We start from the raw sequence: 25,119 nt of genomic DNA on the forward strand, positions 1-25,119 counted from the left end.
GTGCATCTCTTTGCTAGCCTTATTTCTGTGGAATCTGAGAAAAGATATTTCGGAACCCTTTGAAGACTAAAGGGCCAAAGGAAATATCCTCCGATAACAAAGAGAAAGAAGCTTTCTGAGAAACTTCTTTGTGTTCTCTGAAATCATCTCACAGAGTTACAGCTTTCCCCTCAAGAAGCCTTTCGCTAAGACAGTTCCTGTGGAATTGGCAAAGTGATATTTGGAAGCCCACAGAGGGCTATGGTGAAAAAGGAAATATCCTCAGATGAAATCTGGAAAGAAGCTTTCTGAGAAACTGCTCTGTGATATGTGACTTCCACTCACAGAGTTACATCTGTATTTCGTGGATCTCTTTGCTAGCCTTATTTCTGTGGAATCTGCGAACAGATTTATTGGACCCCTTGAAGACTATAGGGCCAAAGGAAATATCCTCCGATAACAAACAGAAAGAAGCTTTCTGAGAAACTTCTTTGTGTTCTGTGAAATCATCTCACAGAGTTACAGCTTTCCCCTCAAGAAGACGTTCGCTAAGACAGTTCTTGTGGAATTGGCAAAGTGATATTTGGAAGCCCATAGAGGGCTATGGTGAAAAAGGAAATATCCTCAGACGAAATCTGGAAAGAAGCTTTCTTAGAAAGTGCTTAGTGTTCTGTTAATTCATCTCACAGAGTTACATCTGTATTTCGTATATCTCTTGGCTAGCCTTATTTCTGTGGAATCTGAGAACAGATATTTCGGATCCCTTTGAAGAGTATAGGGCCAAAGGAAATATCCTCTGATAACAAAGAGAAAGAAGCTTTCTGAGAAACATTTTTGTGTTCTGTGAAATCATCTCACAGAGTTACAGCTTTCCCCTCAAGAAGCCTTTCGCTAAGACAGTTCTTGTGGAATTGGCAAAGTGATATTTGGAAGCCCCTGGAGGGCTATGGTGAAAAAGGAAATATCCTCAGAATAAATCTGGAAAGAAGCTTTCTGAGAAACTGCTTAGTGTTCTGTTAATTCATCTCAGTGAGTTACATCTGTATTTCGTGGATATCTTTGGTAGCCTTATTTCTGTGGAATATGAGAAAAGATATTTCGGATCCCTTTGAAGACTATAGGGCCAAAGGAAATATCTTCCGATAACAAAGGGAAAGAAGCTTTCTGAGAAACTTCTTTGTGTTCTGTGAAATCATCTCACAGAGTTACAGCTTTCCCCTCAAGAAGCCTTTCGCTAAGACAGTTCCTGTGGAAATGGCAAAGTGATATTTGGAATCCCATAGAGGGCTATGGTGAAAAAGGAAATATCCTCAGATGAAATCTTGAAAGAAGATATCTGAGAAACTGCTCTGTGATATGTGACTTCCACTCACATAGTTACATCTGTATTTCGTGGATCTCTTTGCTAGCCTTATTTCTGTGGAATCTGAGAAGAGATATTTCGGATCCCTTTGAAGACTATAGGCCAAAGGAAATATCCTCCGATAACAAAGAGAAAGAAGCTTTCTGAGAAACTTCTTTGTGTTCTATGAAATCATCCCACAAAGTTACAGCTTTCCCCTCAAGAAACCTTTCGCTAAGAGAGTTCTTGTGGAATTGGCAAAGTGATATTTGGAAGCCCATAGAGGGCTATGTTGAAAAAGGAAATATCCTCAGATGAAATCTAGAAAGATGCTTTCTGGAAACTGCTTAGTGTTCTGTTAATTCATCTCACAGAGTTACATCTGTATTTCGTGGATCTCTTTGCTAGCCTTATTTCTGTGGAATCTGAGAACAGATATTTCGGATCCCTTGGAAGACTATAGGGCCAAAGGAAATATCCTCCGATCACAAAGAGAAAGAAGCTTTCTGAGAAACTTCTTTCTGTTCTGTGAAATCATCTCACAGAGTTACAGCTTTCCCCTCAAGAAGCCTTTCGCTAAGACAGTTCTTGTGGAATTGGCAAAGTGATATTTGGAAGGCCATAGAGGGCTATGGTGAAAATGGAAATATCCTCAGATGAAATCTGGAAAGGAGCTTTCTGAGAAACTGCTAAGTGTTCTGTTAATTCATCTCACAGATTTGCATTTGTAATTCGTGGATCTCTTTGCTAGCCTTATTTCTGTGGAATCTGAGAACAGATATTTCGGATCCCTTTTAAGACTATAGGACCATAGGAAATATCCTCGGATAACAAAGAGAAAGAAGCTTTCTGAGAAACTTCTTTGTGTTCTGTGAAATCATCTCACAGAGTTACAGCTTTCCCCTCAAGAAGCCTTTCGCTAAGACAGTTCTTGTGGAATTGGCAAAGTGATATTTGGAAGCCCATAGAGGGCTATGGTGAAAATGGAAATATCCTCAGATGAAATCTGGAAAGAAGCTTTCTGAGAAACGGCTTAGTGTTCTGTTAATTCATCTCACCGAGTTACATCTGTATTTTTTCGATCTCTTTGCTAGCCTTATTTCTGTGGAATCTGAGAGCAGATATGTCGGATCCCTTGGAAGACTATAGGGCCAAAGGAAATATCCTCCGATAACAAAGAGAAAGAAGCTTTCTGAGAAACTTCTTTGTGTTCTGTGAAATCATCTCACAGAGTTACAGCTTTCCCCTCAAGAAGCCTTTCACTAAGACAGTTCTTGTGGAATTGCAAAGTGATATTTTGAAGCCCTCAGAGGGCTAGGGTGAAAAAGGAAATATCCTCAGAAGAAATCTGGAAAGAAGCTTTCTGAGAAACTGCTTAGTGTTCTGTTAATTCATCTCACAGAGTTCCATCTGTATTTCGTGAATCTCTTTGCTAGCCTTATTTCTGTGTAATCTGAGAACAGATATTTCGGATCCCTTTGAAGACTATAGGGCCAAAGGAAATATCCTCCGATAACAAAGAGAAAGAAGCTTTCTGAGAAACTTCTTTGTGTTCAGTGAAATCATCTCTCAAAGTTACAGCTTTCCCCTCAAGAAGCCTTTCGCTAAGACAGTTCTTGTGGAATTGGCAAAGTGATATTTCGAAGCCCATAGAGGGCTACGGTGAAAAAGGAAATATCCTCAGATGAAATCTGGAAAGAACCTTTCTGAGAAACTGCTTAGTGTTCTGTTAATTCATCTCACAGCGTTACATCTGTATTTCCTGGATCTCTTTGCCAGCCTTATTTCTGTGGAATCTGAGAACAGATATTTCGGTTCCTTTGAAGACTATAGGGCCAAAGGAAATATCCTCCGATAACAAAGAGAAAGAAGCTTTCTGAGAAACTTCTTTGTGTTCTGTGAAATCATCTCACAGAGTTACAGCATTACCCTCAAGAAGCCTTTCGCTAAGACAGTTCTTGTGGAATTGGCAAGGTGATATTTGGAAGCCCATAGAGGGCTATTCTGAAAATGGAAATATGCTCAGATGAAATCTGGAAAGAAGCTTTCTGAGAAACTGCTCAGTGTTCCGTTAATTCATCTCACAGAGTTACATCTGTATTTCGTGGATCTCTTTGCTAGCCTTATTTCTGTGGAATCTGAGAACAGATATTTCGGATCCTTTGGAAGACTATAGGGCCAAAGGAAATATCCTCCGATAACAAAGAGAAAGAAGCTTTCTGAGAAACTTCTTTCTGTTCTGTGAAATCATGTCACAGAGTTACAGCTTTCCCCTCAAGAAGCCTTTCGCTAAGACAGTTCTCGTGGAATTGGCAAAGTGATATTTGGAAGGCCTTAGAGGGCTATGGTGAAAATGGAAATATCCTCAGATGAAATTTGGAAAGAAGCTTTCTGAGAAACTGCTTAGTGTTCTGTTATTTCATCTCACCGAGTTACATCTGTATTTCTTGGATCTCTTTGCTAGCCTTATTTCTGTGGAATCTGAGAACAGATATTTCGGATCCCTTTGAAGACTATAGGGCCAAAGGAAATATCCTCCGATAACAAAGAGAAAGAAGCTTTCTGAGAAACTTCTTTGTGTTCTGTGAAATCATCTCACAGAGTTACAGCTTTCCCCTCAAGAAGCCTTTCACTAAGACAGTTCTTGTGGAATTGGCAAAGTGATATTTGGAAGCCCTAGAGGGCTTTGGTGAGAATGAAAATATTGAAAATATCCTCTAATGAAATCTGGAAAGAAGCTTACGGAGAAACTGCTCAGTGTTCTGTTAATTCATCTCACAGATTTACATCTGTATTTCGTGGATCTCTTTGATAGCCTATTTCTGTGGAATCTGAGAACAGATATTTCGGATCCCTTTGAAGACTATAGGGCCAAAGGAAATATCCTCCGATAACAAAGAGAAAGAAGCTTTCTGAGAAAGTTCTTTGTGTTCTGTGAAATCATCTCACAGAGTTACAGCTTTCGCCTCAAGAAGCCTTTCGCTAAGACGGTTCTTGTGGAATTGGCAAAGTGATATTTGGAAGCCCATAGAGGGCTAAGGTGAAAAAGGAAATATCCTCAGATGAAATCTGGAAAGAAGCTTTCTGAGAAACTGCTCTATGATATGTGACTTTCACTCCCAGAGTTATATCTGTATTTCTTGGATCTCTTTGCTAGCCTTATTTCTGTGGAATCTGAGAACAGATATTTCGGATCCCTTTGAAGACTATAGGGCCAAAGGAAATATCCTCCGATAACAAAGAGAAAGAAGCTTTCTGAGAAACTTCTTTGTGTTCTGTGAAATCATCCCACAGAGTTACCGCTTTCCCCTGAAGAAGCCTTTCGGTAAGACAGTTCTTGTGGAATTGGCAAAGTGATATTTGGAAGACCATAGGGGGCTATGGTGAAAAAGGAAATATCCTCAGATGAAATCTGGAAAGATGTTTTCTGAGAAACTGCTTAGTGTTCTGTTAATTCATCTCACAGAGTTACATCTGTATTTCGTGGATCTCTTTGCTACCCTTATTTCTGTGGAATCTGAGAACAGATATTTTGGATCCCTTGGAAGACTAGAGGGCCAAAGGAAATATCCTCCGATAACAAAGGGAAAGAAGCTTTCTGAGAAACTTCTTTGTGTTCTGTGAAATCATCTCCAGAGTTACAGCTTTTCCCAAAAGAAGCCTTTCACTAAGACAGTTCTTGTGAAATTGGGAAAGTCATATTTGAAAGCCCATATTGGGCTTTGGTGAAAATGGAAATATCCTCAGATGAAATCTGGAAAGAAGCTTTCTGAGAAACTGCTTAGTGTTCTGTTAATTCATCTCACAGCGTTACATCTGTATTTTGTGGATCTCTTTGCTAGCCTTATTTCTGTGGAATCTGAGAACAGATATTTTGGATCCCTTTGAAGACTATAGGGCCAAAGGAAATATCCTCCGATAACAAAGAGAAAGAAGCTTCCTGAAAAACTTCTTTGTGTTCTGTGAAATCATCTCTCGGAGTTACAGATTTCCCCTCAAGAAGCCTTTCGCTAAGACAGTTCTTGTGGAATTGGCAAAGTGATATTTGCAAGCCCAGAGAGGGCTATGCTGAAAAAGGATATCCTCAGATGAAATCTGGAAAGAAGCATTATGAGAAACTGCTCTGTGATATGTGACTTCCACTCACAGAGTTACATCTGTATTTCGTGGATCTCTTTGCTAGCCTTATTTCTGTGGAATCTGAGAACAGATATTTCGGATCCCTTGGAAGACTATAGGGCCAAAGGAAATATCCTCCGATAACAAACAGAAAGAAGCTTTCTGAGAAACTTCTCTGTGTTCTGTGAAATCATCTCAAAGAGATACAGCATTCCCCTGAATAAGCCTTTCGCTAAGACAGTTCTTGTGGAATTGGCAAAGTGATATTTGGAAGCCCATAGAGGGCTATGGTGAAAAAGGAAATATCCTCAGATGAAATCTGGAAAGAAGCTTTCGGAGAAACTGCTTAGTGTTCTGTTAATTCACGTCACTGAGCTACATCTGTATTTCGTGGATCTCTTTGCTAGCCTTATTTCTGTGGAATCTGAGAACAGATATTTCGGATCCCTTGGAAGACTATAGGGCCAAAGGAAATATCCTCCGATAACAAAGAGAAAGAAGCTTTCTGAGAAACTTCTTTGTGTTCTGTGAAATCATCTCCAGAGTTACAGCTTTCCCCACAAGAAGCCTTTCACTAAGACAGTTCTTGTGGAATTGGCAAAGTGATATTTGGAAGCACTTAGAGGGCTATGGTGAAAATGGAAATATCCTCAGATGAAATCTGGAAAGAAGCTGTCTGAGAAACTGCTTAGTGTTCTGTTAATTCATCTCACAGCGTTACATCTGTATTTTGTGGATCTCTTTGCTAGCCTTATTTCTGTGGAATCTGAGAACAGATATTTCGGATCCCTTTGAAGACTATAGGGCCAAAGGAAATATTCTCCGATAACAAAGAGAAAGAAGCTTTCTGAGAAACTTCTTTGTGTTCTGTGAAATCATGTCACAGAGTTACAGCTTTCCCCTCAAGAAGCCTTTCGCTAAGACAGTTCTTGTGGAATTGGCAAAGTGATATTTGGAAGGCCAAAGAGGGCTATGGTGAAAATGGAAATATCCTCAGATGAAATTTGGAAAGAAGCTTTCTGAGAAACTGCTTAGTGTTCTCTTAATTCATCTCACCGAGTTACATCTGTATTTTTTGGATCTCTTTGCTAGCCTTATTTCTGTGGAATCTGAGAACAGATATTTCGGATCCCTTTGAAGACTATAGGGCCAAAGGAAATATCCTCCGATAACAAAGAGAAAGAAGCTTTCTGAGAAACTTCTTTGTGTTCTGTGAAATCATCTCACAGAGTTACAGCTTTCCCCTCAAGAAGCCTTTCGCTAAGACAGTTCTTGTGGAATTCGCAAGGTAATATTTGGAAGCCCTTAGAGGGATATTGTGAAAATGGAAATATCCTCAGATGAAATCTGGAAAGAGGCTTTCTGAGAAACTGCATAGTTTTCCGTTAATTCATCTCACAGAGTTACATCTGTATTTCGTGGATCTCGTTGCTAGCCTTATTTCTGTGGAATCTGAGAAGAGATATTTCGGATCCCTTGGAAGACTATAGGGCCAAAGGAAATATCCTCCGATAACAAAGAGCAAGAAGCTTTCTGAGAAACTTCTTTGTGTTCTGTAAAATCATCTCACAGAGTTACGGCTTTCCACTCAAGAAGACTTTCACTAACACAGTTCTTGTGGAATTGGGAAAGTGATATTTGGAAGCCCATAGAGGGCTATGGTGAAAATGGAAATATCCTCAGATGAAATCTGGAAAGAAGCTTTCTGAGAAACTGCTTCGTGTTCTGTTAATTCATCTCAGAGCGTTACATCTGTATTTTGTGGATCTCTCTGGTAGCCTTATTTCTGTGGAATCTGAGAACAGATATTTCGGATCCCTTGGAAGACTATAGGGCCAAAGGAAATATCCTCCGATAACAATGAGAAAGAAGCTTTCTGAGAAACTTCTTAGTGTTCTGTGAAATCATCTCACAGAGTTACAGCTTTCCCCTCAAGAAGCCTTTCGCTAAGACAGTTCTTGTGGAATTGGGAAAGTGATATTTGGAAGCACTTGGAGGGCTATGTTGAAAATGGAAATATCCTCAGATGAAATCTGGAAAGAAGCTTTCTGAGAAACTGCTTCTTGTTCTGTTAATTCATCTAACAGCGTTATATCTGTATTTTGTGTATCTCTTTGGTAGCCTTATTTCTGTGGAATCTGGGAACAGATATTTCGGATCCCTTGGAAGACTATAGGGCCAAAGGAAATATCCTCCGATAACAAAGACAAAGAAGCTTTCTGAGAAACTTCTTTGTGTTCTGTGAAATCATCTCACAGAGTTACAGCTTTCGCCTCAAGAAGCCTTTCGCTAAGACAGTTCTTGTGGAATTGGCAAAGTGATATTTGGAAGCCCATTGAGGGCTATGGTGAAAAAGGAAATATCCTCAGATGAAATCTGGAAAGAAGTTTTCTGAGAAACTGCTTAGTGTCTGTTAATCCATCTCACAGAGTTACATCTGTATTTCGTGGATCTCTTTGCTAGCCTTATTTCTGTGGAATCTGAGAACAGATATTTCGGATCCCTTTGAAGACTATAGGGCCAAAGGAAATATAATCCGATAACAAAGAGAAAGAAGTTTTCTGAGAAACTTCTTTGTGTTCTGTGAAATCATCTCACAGAGTTACAGCTTTCCTCTCAAGAAGCCTTTCGCTAAGACAGTTCTTGTGGAATTGGCAAAGTGATATTTGGAAGCCCATTGAGGGCTATGGTGAAAAAGGAAATATCCTCTGATGAAATCTGGAAAGAAGCTTTCTGTGAAACTGCTTCGTGTTCTGTTAATTCAACTCACAGAGTTGCATCTGTATTTCGTGGATCTCTTTGCTAGCCTTATTTCTGTGAAATCTGAGAACAGATATTTCGGATCCCTTGGAAGACTATAGGGCCAAAGGAAATATCCTCCGATAACAAATACAAAGAAGCTTTCTGAGAAACTTCTTTGTGTTCTGTGAAATCATCTCACAAAGTTACAGCTTTCGCCTAAAGAAGCCTTTCGCTAAGACAGTTCTTGTGGAATTGGCAAAGTGATATTTCGAAGCCCATAGAGGGCTATGGTGAAAAAGGAAATATCCTCAGATGAAATCTGGAAAGAAGTTTTCAGAGAAACTGCTTAGTGTTCTGTTAATTCATCTCACAGAGTTACATCTGTATTTCGTGGATCTCGTTGCTAGGCTTATTTCTGTGAATCTGAGAATAGATATTTCGGATCCCTTGGAAGACTATAGGGCCAAAGGTAATATAATCCGATAACAAAGAGAAAGAAGCTTTCTGAGAAACTTCTTTGTGTTCTGTGAAATCATCTCACAGAGTTACAGCTTTCCCCTCAAGAAGCCTTTCGCTAAAACAGTTCTTGTGGAATTGTCAAAGTGATATTTGGCAGCCCATAGAGGGATATTGTGAAAATGGAAATATCCTCAGATGAAATCTGGAAAGAAGCTTTCTGAGAAACTGCTTAGTGTTCTGTTAATTCATCTCACAGAGTTACATTTGTATTTCGTGGATCTCTTTGCTAGCCTTATTTCTGTGGAATCTGAGAAGAGATATTTCGGATCCCTTGGAAGACTATAGGGCCAAAGGAAATATCCTCCGATAACAAAGAGAAAGAAGCTTTCTGAGAAACTTCTTTGTGTTCTGTGAAATCATCTCACAGAGTTACAGCTTTCCCCTCAAGAAGCCTTTCGCTAACACAGTTCTTGTGTAATTGGCAAAGTGATATTTGGAAGGCCATAGAGGGCTATGGTGAAAAAGGAAATATCCTGAGATGAAATCTGGAAAGAAGCTTTCTGAGAAACTGCTTAGTGTTCTGTTAATTCATCTCACAGAGTTACATCTGTATTTCGTGGATCTCTTTGATAGCCTATTTCTGTGGAATCTGAGAACAGATATTTCGGAACCCTTTGAAGACTATAGGGCCAAATGAAATATCCTCCGATAACAAAGAGAAAGAAGCTTTCTGAGAAAGTTCTTTGTGTTCTGTGAAATCATCTCACAGAGTTACACCTTTCGCCTCAAGAAGCCTTTCGCTAAGACAGTTCTTGTGGAATTGGCAAAGTAATATTTGGAAGCCCTTAGAGGGATATTGTGAAAATGGAAATATCCTCAGATGAAATCTGGAAAGAGGCTTTCTGAGAAACTGCTTAGTGTTCCGTTAATTCATCTCACAGAGTTACATCTGTATTTCGTGGATCTCTTTGCTAGCCTTATTTCTGTGGAATCTGAGAACAGATATTTCGGATCCCTTGGAAGACTATAGGGCCAAAGGAAATATCCTCCGATAACAAAGAGCAAGAAGCTTTCTGAGAAACTTCTTTGTGTTCTGTGAAATCATCTCACAGAGTTACAGCATTCCACTCAAGAAGCCTTTCACTAACACAGTTCTTGTGGAATTGGGAAAGTGATATTTGGAAGCCCATAGAGGGCTATGGTGAAAATGGAAATATCCTCAGATGAAATCTGTAAAGAAGCTTTCTGAGAAAATGCTTAGTGTTCTGTTTATTCATATCACAGCGTTACATCTGTATTTTGTGGACCTCTTTGGTAGCCTTATTTCTGTGGAATCTGAGAACAGATATTTCGGATCCCTTGGAAGACTATAGGGCCAAAGGAAATATCCTCCGATAACAAAGAGAAAGAAGCTTTCTGAGAAACTTCTTTGTGTTCTGTGAATTCATCTCTCGGAGTTACAGCTTTCCCCTCAAGAAGCCTTTCGGTAAGACAGTTCTTGTGGAATTGGCAAAGTGATATTTGGAAGCCCAAAGAGGGCTATGGTGAAAAAGTAAATATCCTCAGATGAAATCTGGAAAGAAGCTTTCTGGAAACTGCTTAGTGTTCTGTTAATTGAACTCAGAGAGTTGCATCTGTATTTCGTGGATCTCGTTGCTAGCCTTATTTCTGTGAATCTGAGAACAGATATTTCGGATCCCTTTGAAGACTATAGGACCAAAGGAAATATAATCCCATAACAAAGAGAAAGAAGCTTTCTGAGAAACTTCTTGGTGTTCTGTGAAATCACCTCACAGAGTTACCACTTTCCCCTCAAGAAGCCTTTCGCTAAGACAGTTCTTGTGGAATTGGCAAAGTGATATTTAGAAGCCCATAGAGAGATATTGTGAAAATGGAAATATCCTCAGATGAAATCTGGAAAGAAGCTTTCTGAGAAACTGCTTAGTGTTCTGTTAATTCATCTCACAGAGTTACATTTGTGTTTCGTGGATCTCTTTGCTAGCCTTATTTCTGTGGAATCTGAGAAGAGATATTTCAGATCCCTTGGAAGACTATAGGGCCAATGGAAATATCCTCCGATACCAAAGAGAAAGAAGCCTTCTGAGAAACTTCTTTGTGTTCTGTGAAATCATCTCACAGAGTTACAGCTTTCCCCTCAAGAAGCCTTTCGCTAAGACAGTTTTTGTGGAATAGGAAAAGTGATATTTGGAAGGCCATAGAGGGCTATGGTGAAAAAGGAAATATCCTCAGATGAAATCTGGAAAGAAGCTTACGGAGAAACTGCTTAGCGCTCTGTTAATTCATCTCACAGAGTTACATCTGTATTTCGTGGATCTCTTTGCTAGACTATTTCTGTGGAATCTGAGAACAGATATTTCGGATCCCTTTGAAGACTATAGGGCCAAAGGAAATATCCTCCGATAACAAAGAGAAAGAAGTTTTCTGAGAAACTTCTTTGTGTTCTGTTAAATCATCTCACAGAGTTACAGCTTTCCCCTCAAGAAGCCTTTCGCTAAGACAGTTCTTGTGGAATTGGCAAAGTAATATTTGGAAGCCCTTAGAGGGATATTGTGAAAAAGGAAATATCCTCAGATGAAATCTGGAAAGAGGCTTTCTGAGAAACTGCTTAGTGTTCCGTTAATTCATCTCACAGAGTTACATCTGTATTTCGTGGATCTCTTTGCTAGTCTTATTTCTGTGGAATCTGAGAACAGATATTTCGGATCCCTTGGAAGACTATAGGGCCAAAGGAAATATCCTCCGATAACAAAGAGCCAGAAGCTTTCTGAGAAACTTCTTTGTGTTCTGTGAAATCATCTCACAGAGTTACAGCTTTCCACTCAAGAAGCCTTTCAATAACACAGTTCTTGTGGATTTGGGAAAGTGATATTTGGAAGCCCATAGAGGGCTATGGTGAAAATGGAAATATCCTCAGATGAAATCTGGAAAGGAGCTTTCTGAGAAACTGCTAAGTGTTCTGTTAATTCATCTCACAGCGTTACATCTGTATTTTGAGGATCTCTTTGGTAGCCTTATTTCTGTGGAATCTGAGAACAGATATTTCGGATCCCTTGGAAGACTATCGGGCCAAAGGAAATATCCTCCGATAACAAAGAGAAAGAAGCTTTCTGAGAAACTTCTTTGTGTTCTGTGAAATCATCTCACAGAGTTACAGCTTTCGCCTCAAGAAGCCTTTCGCTAAGACAGTTCTTGTGGAATTGGCAAAGTGATATTTGGAAGCCCATAGAGGGCTATGGTGAAAAAGGAAATATCCTCAGATGAAATCTGGAAAGAAGTTTTCTGAGAAACTGCTTAGTGTTCTGTTAATCCATCTCACAGAGTTACATCTGTATTTCGTGGATCTCTTTGCTAGTCTTATTACTGTGTAATCTGAGAACAGATATTTCGGATCCCTTTGAAGACTATAGGGCCAAAGGAAATATAATCCGATAACAAAGAGAAAGAAGTTTTCTGAGAAACGTCTTTGTGTTCTGTGAAATCATCTCACAGAGTTACAGCTTTCCCCTCAAGAAGCCTTTCGCTAAGACAGTTCTTGTGGAATTGGCAAAGTGATATTTGGAAGCCCATAGAGGACTATGGTGAAAAAGGAAATATCCTCAGATGAAATCTGAAAAGAAGCTTTCTGTGAAACTGCTTAGTGTTCTGTTAATTCAACTCACAGAGTTGAATCTGTATTTCGTGGATCTCTTTGCTAGCCTAATTTCTGTGGAATCTGAGAACAGATATTTCAGATCCCTTTGAAGACTATAGGGCCAAAGGAAATATAATCCGATAACAAAGAGAAAGAAGCTTTCTGAGAAACTTCTTTGTGTTCTGTGAAATCATCTCACAGAGTTACAGCTTTCCCCTCAAGAAGCCTTTCGCTAAGACAGTTCTTGTGGAATTGGCAAAGTAATATTTGGAAGCCCTTAGAGGGATATTGTGAAAATGGAAATATCCTCAGATGAAATCTGGAAAGAGGCTTTCTGAGAAACAGCTTAGTGTTCCGTTAATTCATCTCACAGAGTTACATCTGTATTTCGTGGATCTCTTTGCTAGCCTTATTTCTGTGGAATCTGAGAAGAGATATTTCGGATCCCTTGGAAGACTATAGGGCCAAAGGAAATATCTTCCGATAACAAAGAGAAAGAAGCTTTCTGAGAAACTTCTTTGTGTTCTGTGAAATCATCTCACAGAGTTACAGCTTTCCTCTCAAGAAGACTTTCACTAACACAGTTCTTGTGGAATTGGGAAAGTGATATTTGGAAGCCCATAGAGGGCAATGGTGAAAATGGAAATATCCTCAGATGAAATCTGTAAAGAAGCTTTCTGAGAAAATGCTTAGTGTTCTGTTAATTCATCTCACAGCGTTACATCTGTATTTTGTGGATCTCTTTGGTAGCCTTATTTCTGTGGAATCTGAGAACAGATATTTCGGATCCCTTGGAAGACTATAGGGCCAAAGGAAATATCCTCCGATAACAAAGAGAAAGAAGCTTTCTGAGAAACTTCTTTGTGTTCTGTGAATTCATCTATCGGAGTTACAGCTTTCCCCTCAAGAAGCCTTTCGGTAAGACAGTTCTTGTGGAATTGGCAAAGTGATATTTGGAAGCCCATAGAGGGCTATGGTGAAAAAGGAAATATCCTCAGATGAAATCTGGAAAGAAGCTTTCTGAGAAACTGCTTAGTGTTCTGTTAATTCAACTCAGAAAGTTGCATCTGTATTTCGTGGATTTCTTTGCTAGCCTTATTTCTGTGGAATCTGAGAACAGATATTTCGGATCCCTTTGAAGACTATAGGGCCAAAGGAAATATCCTCCGATAACAAAGAGAAAGAAGCTTTCTGAGAAACTTCTTTGTGTTCTGTGAAATCATCTCACAGAGTTACAGCTTTCCCCTCAAGAAGCCTTTCGCTAAGACAGTTCTTGTGGAATTGGCAAAGTAATATTTGGAAGCCCATAGAGGGATATTGTGAAAATGGAAATATCCTCAGATGAAATCTGGAAAGAAGCTTTCTGAGAAACTGCTTAATATTCCGTTAATTCATCTCACAGAGTTACATCTGTATTTCGTGGATCTCGTTGCTAGCCTTATTTCTGTGAATCTGAGAACAGATATTTCGGATCCCTTTGAGGACTATAGGGCCAAAGGAAATATAATCCCATAACAAAGAGATAGAAGCTTTCTGAGAAACTTCTTTGTGTTCTGTGAAATCATCTCACAGAGTTACCGCTTTCCCCTCAAGAAGCCTTTCGCTAAGACAGTTCTTGTGGAATTGGCAAAGTGATATTTGGAAGCCCATAGAGGGATATTGTGAAAATGGAAATATCCTCAGATGAAATCTGGAAAGAAGCTTTCTGAGAAACTGCTTATTGTTCTGTTAATTCATCTCACAGAGTTACATTTGTGTTTCGTGGATCTCTTTGCTAGCCTTATTTCTGTGGAATCTGAGAAGAGATATTTCGGATCCCTTGGAAGACTATAGGGCCAATGGAAATATCCTCCGATACCAAAGAGAAAGAAGCCTACTGAGAAACTTCTTTGTGTTCTGTGAAATCAGCTCACAGAGTTACAGCTTTCCCCTCAAGAAGCCTTTCGCTAAGACAGTTCTTGTGGAATAGGAAAAGTGATATTTGGAAGGCCATAGAGGGCTATGGTGAAAAAGGAAATATCCTCAGATGAAATCTGGAAAGAAGCTTATGGAGAAACTGCTTAGTGTTCTGTTAATTCATCTCACAGAGTTACATCTGTATTTCGTGGATCTCTTTGCTAGACTATTTCTGTGGAATCTGAGAACAGATATTTCCCATCCCTTTGAAGACTATAGGGCCAAAGGAAATATCCTCCGATAACAAAGAGAAAGAAGCTTTCTGAGAAACTTCTTTGTGTTCTGTGAAATCATCTCCCAGAGTTACAGCTTTCGCCTCAAGAAGCCTTTCGCTAAGACATTTCTTGTGGAATTGGCAAAGTGATATTTGGAAGCCCATAGAGGGCTATGGTGAAAAAGGAAATATCCTCAGATGATATCTGGAAATAAGTTTTCTGAGAAACTGCTTAGTGTTCTGTTAATCCATGTCACAGGGTTACATCTGTATTTCGTGGATCTCTTTGCTAGCCTCATTTCTGTGGAATCTAAGAACAGATATTTCGGATCCCTTTGAAGACTATAGGGCCAAAGGAAATATAATCCGATAACAAAGAGAAAGAAGTTTTCTGAGAAACTTCTTTGTGTTCTGTGCAATCATCTCACAGAGTTACAGCTTTCCCCTCAAGAAGCCTTTCGCTAAGACAGTTCTTGTGGAATTGGCAAAGTAATATTTGGAAGCCCTTAGAGGGATATTGTGAAAAAGGAAATATCCTCAGATGAAATCTGGAAAGAGGCTTTCTGAGAAACTGCTTAGTGTTCCGTTAATTCATCTCACAGAGTTACATCTGTATTTCGTGGATCTCTTTGCTAGCCTTATTTCTGTGGAATCTTAGAACAGATATTTCGGATCCCTTTGAAGACTATAGGGCCAAAGGAAATATCCTCCGATAACAAAGAGCAAGAAGCTTTCTGAGAAACTTCTTTGTGTTCTGTGAAATCATCTCACAGAGTTACAGCTTTCCACTCAAGAAGCCTTTCAATAACACAGTTCTTGTGGAATTGGGAAAGTGATATTTGGAAGCCCATAGAGGGCTATGGTGAAAATGGAAATATCCTCAGATGAAATCTGGAAAGAAGCTTTCTGAGAAACTGCTTCGTGTTCTGTTTATTCATATCACAGCGTTACATCTGTATTTTGTGGACCTCTTTGGTAGCCTTATTTCAGTGGAATCTGAGAACAGATATTTCGGATCCCTTGGAAGACTATAGGGCCAAAGGAAATATCCTCCGATTACAAAGAGAAAGAAGCTTTCTGAGAAACTTCTTTGTGTTCTGTGAATTCATCTCTCGGAGTTACAGCTTTCCCCTCAAGAAGCCTTTCGGTAAGACAGTTCTTGTGGAATTGGCAAAGTGATATTTGGAATCCCAAAGAGGGCTATGGTGAAAAAGGAAATATCCTCAGATGAAATCTGGAAAGAAGCTTTCTGAGAAACTGCTTAGTGTTCTGTTAATTGAACTCAGAGAGTTGCATCTGTATTTCGTGGATCTCGTTGCAAGCCTTATTTCTGTGAATCTGAGAACAGATATTTCGGATCCCTTTGAAGACTATAGGGCCAAAGGAAGTATAATCCCATAACAAAGAGAAAGAAGCTTTCTGAGAAACTTCTTGGTGTTCTGTGAAATCATCTCACAGAGTTACCACGTTCCCCTCAAGAAACCTTTCGCTAAGACAGTTCTTGTGGAATTGGCAAAGTGATATTTGGAAGCCCATAGAGAGATATTGTGATAATGGAAATATCCTCAGATGAAATCTGGAAAGAAGATTTCTGAGAAACTGCTTAGTGTTCTGTTAATTCATCTCACAGAGTTACATTTGTGTTTCGTGGATCTCTTTCCTAGCCTTATTTCTGTGGAATCTGAGAAGAGATATTTCGGATCCCTTGGAAGACTATAGGGCCAATGAAAATATCCTCCGATACCAAAGAGAAAGAAGCCTTCTGAGAAACTTCTTTGTGTTCTGTGAAATCATCTCACAGAGTTACAGCTTTCCCCTCAAGAAGCCTTTCGCTAAGCCAGTTCTTGTGGAATAGGAAAAGTGATATTTGGAAGGCCATAGAGGGTATGGTGAAAAAGGAAATATCCTCAGATGAAATCTGGAAAGAAGCTTACGGAGAAACTGCTTAGTGTTCTGTTAATTCATCTCACAGAGTTACATCTGTATTTCGTGGATCTCTTTGCTAGCCTTATTTCTGTGGAATCTGAGAACAGATATTTCCCATCCCTTTGAAGACTATAGGGCCAAAGGAAATATCCTCCGATAACAAAGAGAAAGAAGCTTTCTGAGAAACTTCTTTGTGTTCTGTGAAATCATCTCCCAGAGTTACAGCTTTCGCCTCAAGAAGCCTTTCGCTAAGACAGTTCTTGTGGAATTGGCAAAGTGATACTTGGAAGCCCATAGAGGGCTATGGTGAAAAAGGAAATATCCTCAGATGAAATCTGGAAAGAAGTTTTCTGAGAAACTGCTTAGTGTTCTGTTAATCCATCTCACAGAGTTACATCTGTATTTCGTGGATCTCTTTGCTAGCCTTATTTCTGTGGAATGTGAGAACAGATATTTCGGATCCCTTTGAAGACTATAGGGCCAAAGGAAATATAATCCGATAACAAAGAGAAAGAAGTTTTCTGAGAAACTTCTTTGTGTTCTGTGAAATCATCTCTCGGAGTTACAGCTTTCCCCTCTAGAAGCCTTTCGCTAAGACAGTTCCTGTGGAATTGGCAAAGTGATATTTGGAAGCCCATAGAGGACTATGGTGAAAAAGGAAATATCCTCAGATGAAATCTGGAAAGAAGCTTTCTGAGAAACTGCTTAGTGTTCTGTTAATTCATCTCACAGCGTTACATCTGTATTTTGTGGATCTCTTGGCTAGCCTTATTTCTGTGGAATCTGAGAACAGATATTTCGGATCACTTGGAAGACTATAGGGCCAAAGGAAATATCCTCCGATAACAAAGAGAAAGAAGCTTTCTGAGAAACTTCTTTGTATTCTGTGAATTCATCTCTCGGAGTTACAGCTTTCCCCTCAAGAAGCCTTTCGCTAAGACAGGTCTTGTGGAATTGGATAAGTGATATTTGGAAGCCCATAGAGGACTATGGTGAAAAAGGAAATATCCTCAGATGAAATCTGGAAAGAAGTTTTCTGAGAAACTGCTTAGTGTTCTGTTAATTCATCTCACAGAGTTACATTTGTATTTCGTGGATCTCGTTGCTCGCCTTATTTCTGTGGAATCTGAGAACAGATATTTCGGATCCCTTTGAAGACTATAGGGCCAATGGAAATATCCTCCGATAACAAAGAGAAAGAAACTTTCTGAGAAACTTCTTTGTGTTCTGTGAAATCATCTCACAGAGTTACAGCTTTCCCCTCAAGAAGCCTTTCGGTAAGACAGTTCTTGTGGAAATGGCAAAGTGATATTTGGAATCCCATTGAGGGCTATGGTGAAAAAGGAAATATCCTCAGATGAAATCTGTAAAGAAGCTTTCTGAGAAACTGCTAAGTGCTCTGTTAATTCATCTCACAGAGTTACAACTGTATTTCGTGGATCTCTTTGCTAGCCTTATTTCTGTGGAATCTGAGAACAGATATTTCGGATCCCTTGGAATACTATAGGGCCAAAAAAATATCCTCCGATAACAAAGAGAAAGAAGCTTTCTGAGAAACTTCTTTGTGTTCTGTGAAATCATCTCACAGAGTTACACCTTTCGCCTCAAGAAGCCTTTCGCTAAGACAGTTCTTGTGGAATTGGGAAAGTGATATTTGGAAGCCCATATTGGGCAATGGTGAAAACGGAAATATCCTCAGATGAAATCTGGAAAGAAGATTTCTGAGAAACTGCTTAGTGTTCTGTTAATTCATCTCACAGAGTTACATCTGTATTTCGTGGATCTCTTTGCTAGCCTTATTTCTGTGCAATCTGAGAAGAGATATTTCGGATCACTTGGAAGACTATAGGGCCAAAGGAAATATCCTCCGATAACAAAGAGAAAGAAGCATTCTGAGAAACTTCTTTGTGTTCTGTGAAATCATCTCACAGAGTTACAGCTTTCCACTCAAGAAGCCTTTCACTAACACAGGCCTTGTGGAATTGGGAAAGTGATATTTGGAAGCCCATAGAGGGCTATGGTGAAAATGGAAATATCCTCAGATGAAATCTGGAAAGAAGCTTTCTGAGAAACTGCTTCGTGTTCTGTTAATTCATCTCACAGCGTTATATCTGTATTTTGTGGATCTCTTTGGTAGCCTTCTTTCTGTGGAATCTGAGAACAGATATTTCGGATCCCTTTGAAGACTATAGGGCCAAAGGAAATAGCCTCCGATAACAAAGAGAAAGAAGCTTTCTGAGAAACTTCTTTGTGTTCTGTGAAATCATCTCTCGGAGTTACAGCTTTCCCCTCAAGAAGCCTTTCGGTAAGACAGTTCTTGTGGAATTGGCAAAGTGATATTTGGAAGCCCATAGAGGACTATGGTGAAAAAGGAATTATCCTCAGATGAAATCTGGAAAGAAGCTTTCTGAGAAACTGCTTCGTGTTCTGTTAATTCATCTCACAGCGTTACATCTGTATTTTGTGGATCTCTCTGCTAGCCTTATTTCTGTGGAATCTGAGAACAGATATTTCGGTTCCCTTTGAAGACTATAGGGCCAAAGGAAATATCCTCCGATAACAAAGAGAAAGAAGCTTTCTGAGAAACTTCTTTGTGTTCTGTGAAATCATCTCACAGAGTTACAGCTTTCGCCTCAAGAAGCCTTTCGCTAAGACAGTTCTTGTGGAATTGGCAAAGTGATATTTGGAAGCCCATAGAGGCCTATGGTGAAAAAGGAAATATCCTCACATGAAATCTGGAAAGAAGTTTTCTGAGAAACTGCTTAGTGTTCTGTTAATCCATCTCACAGAGTTACATCTGTATTTCGTGGATCTCTTTGCTAGCCTTATTTCTGTGGAATCTGAGAACAGATATTTCGGATCCCTTTGAAGACTGTAGGGCCAAAGGAAATATAATCCGATAACAAAGAGAAAGAAGCTTTCTGAGAAACTTCTTTGTGTTCTGTGAAATCATCTCACAGAGATACAGCTTTCTCCTCAAGAAGCCTTTCGCTAAGACAGTTCTTGTGGAATTGGCAAAGTGATATTTGGAAGCCCATAGAGGGATATTGTGAAAATGGAAATATCCTCAGATGAAATCTGGAAAGAAGCTTTCTGAGAAACTGTTTAGTGTTCCGTTAATTCATCTCACAGAGTTACATCTGTATTTCGTGGATCTCTTTGCTAGCCTTATTTCTGTGGAATCTGAGAACAGATATTTCAGATCCCTTTGAAGACTATAGGGCCAAAGGAAATATCCTCCGATAACAAAGAGAAAGAAGCTTTCTGAGAAACTTCTTTGTGTTCTGTGAAATCATCTCACAGAGTTACAGCTTTCGCTCAAGAAGCCTTTCGCTAAGACAGTTCTTGTGGAATTGGCAAAGTGATATTTGGAAGCCTTAGAGTGCTATGGTGAAAAAGGAAATATCCTCAGATGAAATCTGGAAAGAAGTTTTCTGAGAAACTGCTTAGTGCTCTGTTAATTCACCTCACAGAGTTACATCTGTATTTCGTGGATCTCTTTGCTAGCTTTAGTTCTGTGGAATCTGAGAACAGATATTTCGGATCCCTTTGAAGACTATAGGGCCAAATGAAATATCCTCCGATAACAAAGAGAAAGAAGCTTTCTGAGAAACTTCTTTGTGTTCTCTGAAATCATCTCACAGAGTTACAGCATTCCCCTCAAGAAGCCTTTCGCTAAGACAGTTCTTGTGGAATTGGCAAAGTAATATTTGGAAGCCCATAGAGGGCTATGTTGAAAAAGGAAATATCCTCACATGAAATCTGGAAAGAAGTTTTCTGAGAAACTGCTTAGTGTTCTGTTAATTCATCTCACAGAGTTACATCTGTATTTTGTGGATCTCTTTGCTAGCCTTATTTCTGTGGAATCTGAGAACAGATATTTCGGATCCCTTTGAAGACTATAGGACCAAAGGAAATATAATCCGATAACAAAGAGAAAGAAGCTTTCTTAGAAACTTCTTTGTGTTCTGTGAAATCATCTCACAGAGTTACAGCTTTCCCCTCAAGAAGCCTTTCGCTAAGACAGTTCTTGTGGAATTGGCAAAGTAATATTTGGAAGCCCATAGAGGGATATTGTGAAAATGGAAATATCCTCACATGAAATCTGGAAAGAAGCTTTCTGAGAAACTGCTTAGTGTTCCGTTAATTCATCTCACAGAGTTACATCTGTGGATCTCTTTGCTAGCCTTATTTCTGTGCAATCTGAGAAGAGATATTTCGGATCACTTGGAAGACTATAGGGCCAAAGGAAATATCCTCCGATAACAAAGAGAAAGAAGCATTCTGAGAAACTTCTTTGTGTTCTGTGAAATCATCTCACAGAGTTACAGCTTTCCACTCAAGAAGCCTTTCACTAACACAGGCCTTGTGGAATTGGGAAAGTGATATTTGGAAGCCCCTAGAGGGCTATGGTGAAAATGGAAATATCCTCAGATGAAATCTGGAAAGAAGATTTCTGAGAAACTGCTTCGTGTTCTGTTAATTCATCTCACAGCGTTATATCTGTATTTTGTGGATCTCTTTGGTAGTCTTCTTTCTGTGGAATCTGAGAACAGATATTTCGGATCCCTTTGAAGACTATAGGGCCAAAGGAAATAGCCTCCGATAACAAAGAGAAAGAAGCTTTCTGAGAAACTTCTTTGTGTTCTGTGAAATCATCTCTCGGAGTTACAGCTTTCCCCTCAAGAAGCCTTTCGGTAAGACAGTTCTTGTGGAATTGGCAAAGTGATATTTGGAAGCCCATAGAGGACTATGGTGAAAAAGGAATTATCCTCAGATGAAATCTGGAAAGAAGCTTTCTGAGAAACTGCTTCGTGTTCTGTTAATTCATCTCACAGCGTTACATCTGTATTTTGAGGATCTCTTTGGTAGCCTTATTTCTGTGGAATCTGAGAACAGATATTTCGGATCCCTTGGAAGACTATAGGGCCAAAGGAAATATCCTCCGATAACAAAGAGAAAGAAGCTTTCTGAGAAACTTCTTTGTGTTCTTTGAAATCATCTCACAGAGTTACATCTTTCGCCTCAAGAAGCCTTTCGCTAAGATAGTTCTTGTGGAATTGGCAAAGTGATATTTGGAAGCCCATAGAGGGCTATGGTGAAAAAGGAAATATCCTCAGATGAAATCTGGAAAGAAGTTTTCTGAGAAACTGCTTAGTGTTCTGTTAATCCATCTCACAGAGTTACATCTGTATTCGTGGATCTCTTTTCTAGCCTTATTACTGTGTAATCTGAGAACAGATATTTCGGATCCCTTTGAAGACTATAGGGCCAAAGGAAATATAATCCGATAACAAAGAGAAAGAAGTTTTCTGAGAAACTTCTTTGTGTTCTGTGAAATCATCTCACAGAGTTACAGCTTTCCCCTCAAGAAGCCTTTCGCTAAGACAGTTCTTGTGGAATTGGCAAAGTGATATTTGGAAGCCCATAGAGGGCTATGGTGAAAAAGGAAATATCCTCAGATGAAATCTGGAAAGAAGCTTTCTGTGAAACTGCTTAGTGTTCTGTTAATTCAACTCACAGAGTTGCATCTGTATTTCGTGGATCTCTTTGCTAGCCTTATTTCTGTGGAATCAGAGAACAGATATTTCGGATCCCTAGGAAGACTATAGGGCCAAAGGAAATATCCTCCGATAACACAGAGAAAGAAGCTTTCTGAGAAACTTCTTTGTGTTCTGTGAAATCATCTCACAAAATTACAGCTTTCGCCTCAAGAAGCCTTTCGCTAAGACAGTTCTTGTGGAATTGGCAAAGTGATATTTGGAAGCCCATGGAGGGCTATGGTGAAAAAGGAAATATCCTCAGATGAAATCTGGAAAGAAGTTTTCTGAGAAACTGCTTAGTGTTCTGTTAATTCATCTCACAGAGTTACATCTGTATTTCGTGGATCTCGTTGCTAGCCTTATTTCTGTGAATCTGAGAATAGATATTTCGGATCCCTTTGAAGACTATAGGGCCAAAGGAAATATAATCCGATAACAAAGAGAAAGAAGCTTTCTGAGAAACATCTTTGTGTTTTGTGAAATCATCTCACAGAGTTACAGCTTTCCCCTCAAAAGCCTTTCGCTAAGACAGTTCTTGTGGAATTGGCAAAGTGATATTTGGAAGCCCATAGAGGACTATGGTGAAAAAGGAAATATCCTCAGATGAAATCTGAAAAGAAGCTTTCTGTGTAACTACTTAGTGTTCTGTTAATTCAACTCACAGAGTTGCATCTGTATTTCGTGGATCTCTTTGCTAGCCTTATTTCTGTGGAATCAGAGAACAGATATTTCGGATCCCTAGGAAGACTATAGGGCCAAAGGAAATATCCTCCGATAACACAGAGAAAGAAGCTTTCTGAGAAACTTCTTTGTGTTCTGTGAAATCATCTCACAAAGTTACAGCTTTCGCCTCAAGAAGCCTTTCGCTAAGACAGTTCTTGGGGAATTGGCAAAGTGATATTTGGAAGCCCATGGAGGGCTATGGTGAAAAAGGAAATATCCTCAGATGAAATCTGCAAAGAAGTTTTCTGAGAAACTGCTTAGTGTTCTGTTAATTCATCTCACAGAGTTACATCTGTATTTCGTGGATCTCGTTGCTAGCCTTATTTCTGTGAATCTGAGAATAGATATTTCGGATCCCTTTGAAGACTATAGGGCCAAAGGAAATATAATCCGATAACAAAGAGAAAGAAGCTTTCTGAGAAACTTCTTTGTGTTCTGTGAAATCATCTCACAGAGTTACAGCTTTCCCCTCAAGAAGCCTTTCGCTAAGACAGTTCTTGTGGAATTGGCAAAGTGATATTTGGAAGCCCATAGAGGACTATGGTGAAAAAGGAAATATCCTCAGATGAAATCTGAAAAGAAGCTTTCTGTGAAACTGCTTAGTGTTCTGTTAATTCAACTCACAGAGTTGCATCTGTATTTCGTGGATCTCTTTGCTAGCCTAATTTCCGTGGAATCTGAGAACAGATATTTCAGATCCCTTTGAAGACTATAGGGCCAAAGGAAATATAATCCGATAACAAAGAGAAAGAAGCTTTCTGAGAAACTTCTTTGTGTTCTGTGAAATCATCTCACAGAGTTACAGCTTTCCCCTCAAGAAGCCTTTCGCTAAGACAGTTCTTGTGGAATTGGCAAAGTAATATTTGGAAGCCCTTAGAGGGATATTGTGAAAATGGAAATATCCTCAGATGAAATCTGGAAAGAGGCTTTCTGAGAAACAGCTTAGTGTTCTGTTAATTCATCTCACAGAGTTACATCTGTATTTCGTGGATCTCTTTGCTAGCCTTATTTCTGTGGAATCTGAGAAGAGATATTTCGGATCCCTTGGAAGACTAAAGGGCCAAAGGAAATATCCTCCGATAACAAAGAGAAAGAAGCTTTCTGAGAAACTTCTTTGTGTTCTTTGAAATCATCTCACAGAGTTACAGCTTTCCTCTCAAGAAGACTTTCACTAACACAGTTCTTGTGGAATTGGGAAAGTGATATTTGGAAGCCCATAGAGGGCAATGGTGAAAATGGAAATATCCTCAGATGAAATCTGTAAAGAAGCTTTCTGAGAAAATGCTTAGTGTTCTGTTAATTCATCTCACAGCGTTACATCTGTATTTTGTGGATCTCTTTGGTAGCCTTATTTCTGTGGAATCTGAGAACAGATATTTCGGATCCCTTGGAAGACTATAGGGCCAAAGGAAATATCCTCCGATAACAAAGAGAAAGAAGCTTTCTGAGAAACTTCTTTGTGTTCTGTGAATTCATCTATCGGAGTTACAGCTTTCCCCTCAAGAAGCCTTTCGGTAAGAGAGTTCTTGTGGAATTGGCAAAGTGATATTTGGAAGCCCATAGAGGGCTATGGTGAAAAAGGAAATATCCTCAGATGAAATCTGGAAAGAAGCTTTCTGAGAAACTGCTTAGTGTTCTGTTAATTCAACTCAGAAAGTTGCATCTGTATTTCGTGGATTTCTTTGCTAGCCTTATTTCTGTGGAATCTGAGAACAGATATTTCGGATCCCTTTGAAGACTATAGGGCCAAAGGAAATATCCTCCGATAACAAAGAGAAAGAAGCTTTCTGAGAAACTTCTTTGTGTTCTGTGAAATCATCTCACAGAGTTACAGCTTTCCCCTCAAGAAGCCTTTCGCTAAGACAGTTCTTGTGGAATTGGCAAAGTAATATTTGGAAGCCCATAGAGGGATATTGTGAAAATGGAAATATCCTCAGATGAAATCTGGAAAGAAGCTTTCTGAGAAAGTGCTTAATATTCCGTTAATTCATCTCACAGAGTTACATCTGTATTTCGTGGATCTCGTTGCTAGCCTTATTTCTGTGAATCTGAGAACAGATATTTCGGATCCCTTTGAGGACTATAGGGCCAAAGGAAATATAATCCCATAACAAAGAGATAGAAACTTTCTGAGAAACTTCTTTGTGTTCTGTGAAATCAGCTCACAGAGTTACAGCTTTCCCCTCAAGAAGCCTTTCGCTAAGACAGTTCTTGTGGAATAGGAAAAGTGATATTTGGAAGGCCATAGAGGGCTATGGTGAAAAAGGAAATATCCTCAGATGAAATCTGGAAAGAAGCTTACGGAGAAACTGCTTAGTGTTCTGTTAATTCATCTCACAGAGTTACATCTGTATTTCGTGGATCTCTTTGCTAGACTATTTCTGTGGAATCTGAGAACAGATATTTCCCATCCCTTTGAAAACTATAGGGCCAAAGGAAATATCCTCCGATAACAAAGAGAAAG

This window comes from Macaca fascicularis, chromosome 13 (genome assembly GCF_037993035.2).
Source record: "Macaca fascicularis isolate 582-1 chromosome 13, T2T-MFA8v1.1".
Taxonomy (NCBI): domain Eukaryota; kingdom Metazoa; phylum Chordata; class Mammalia; order Primates; family Cercopithecidae; genus Macaca; species Macaca fascicularis.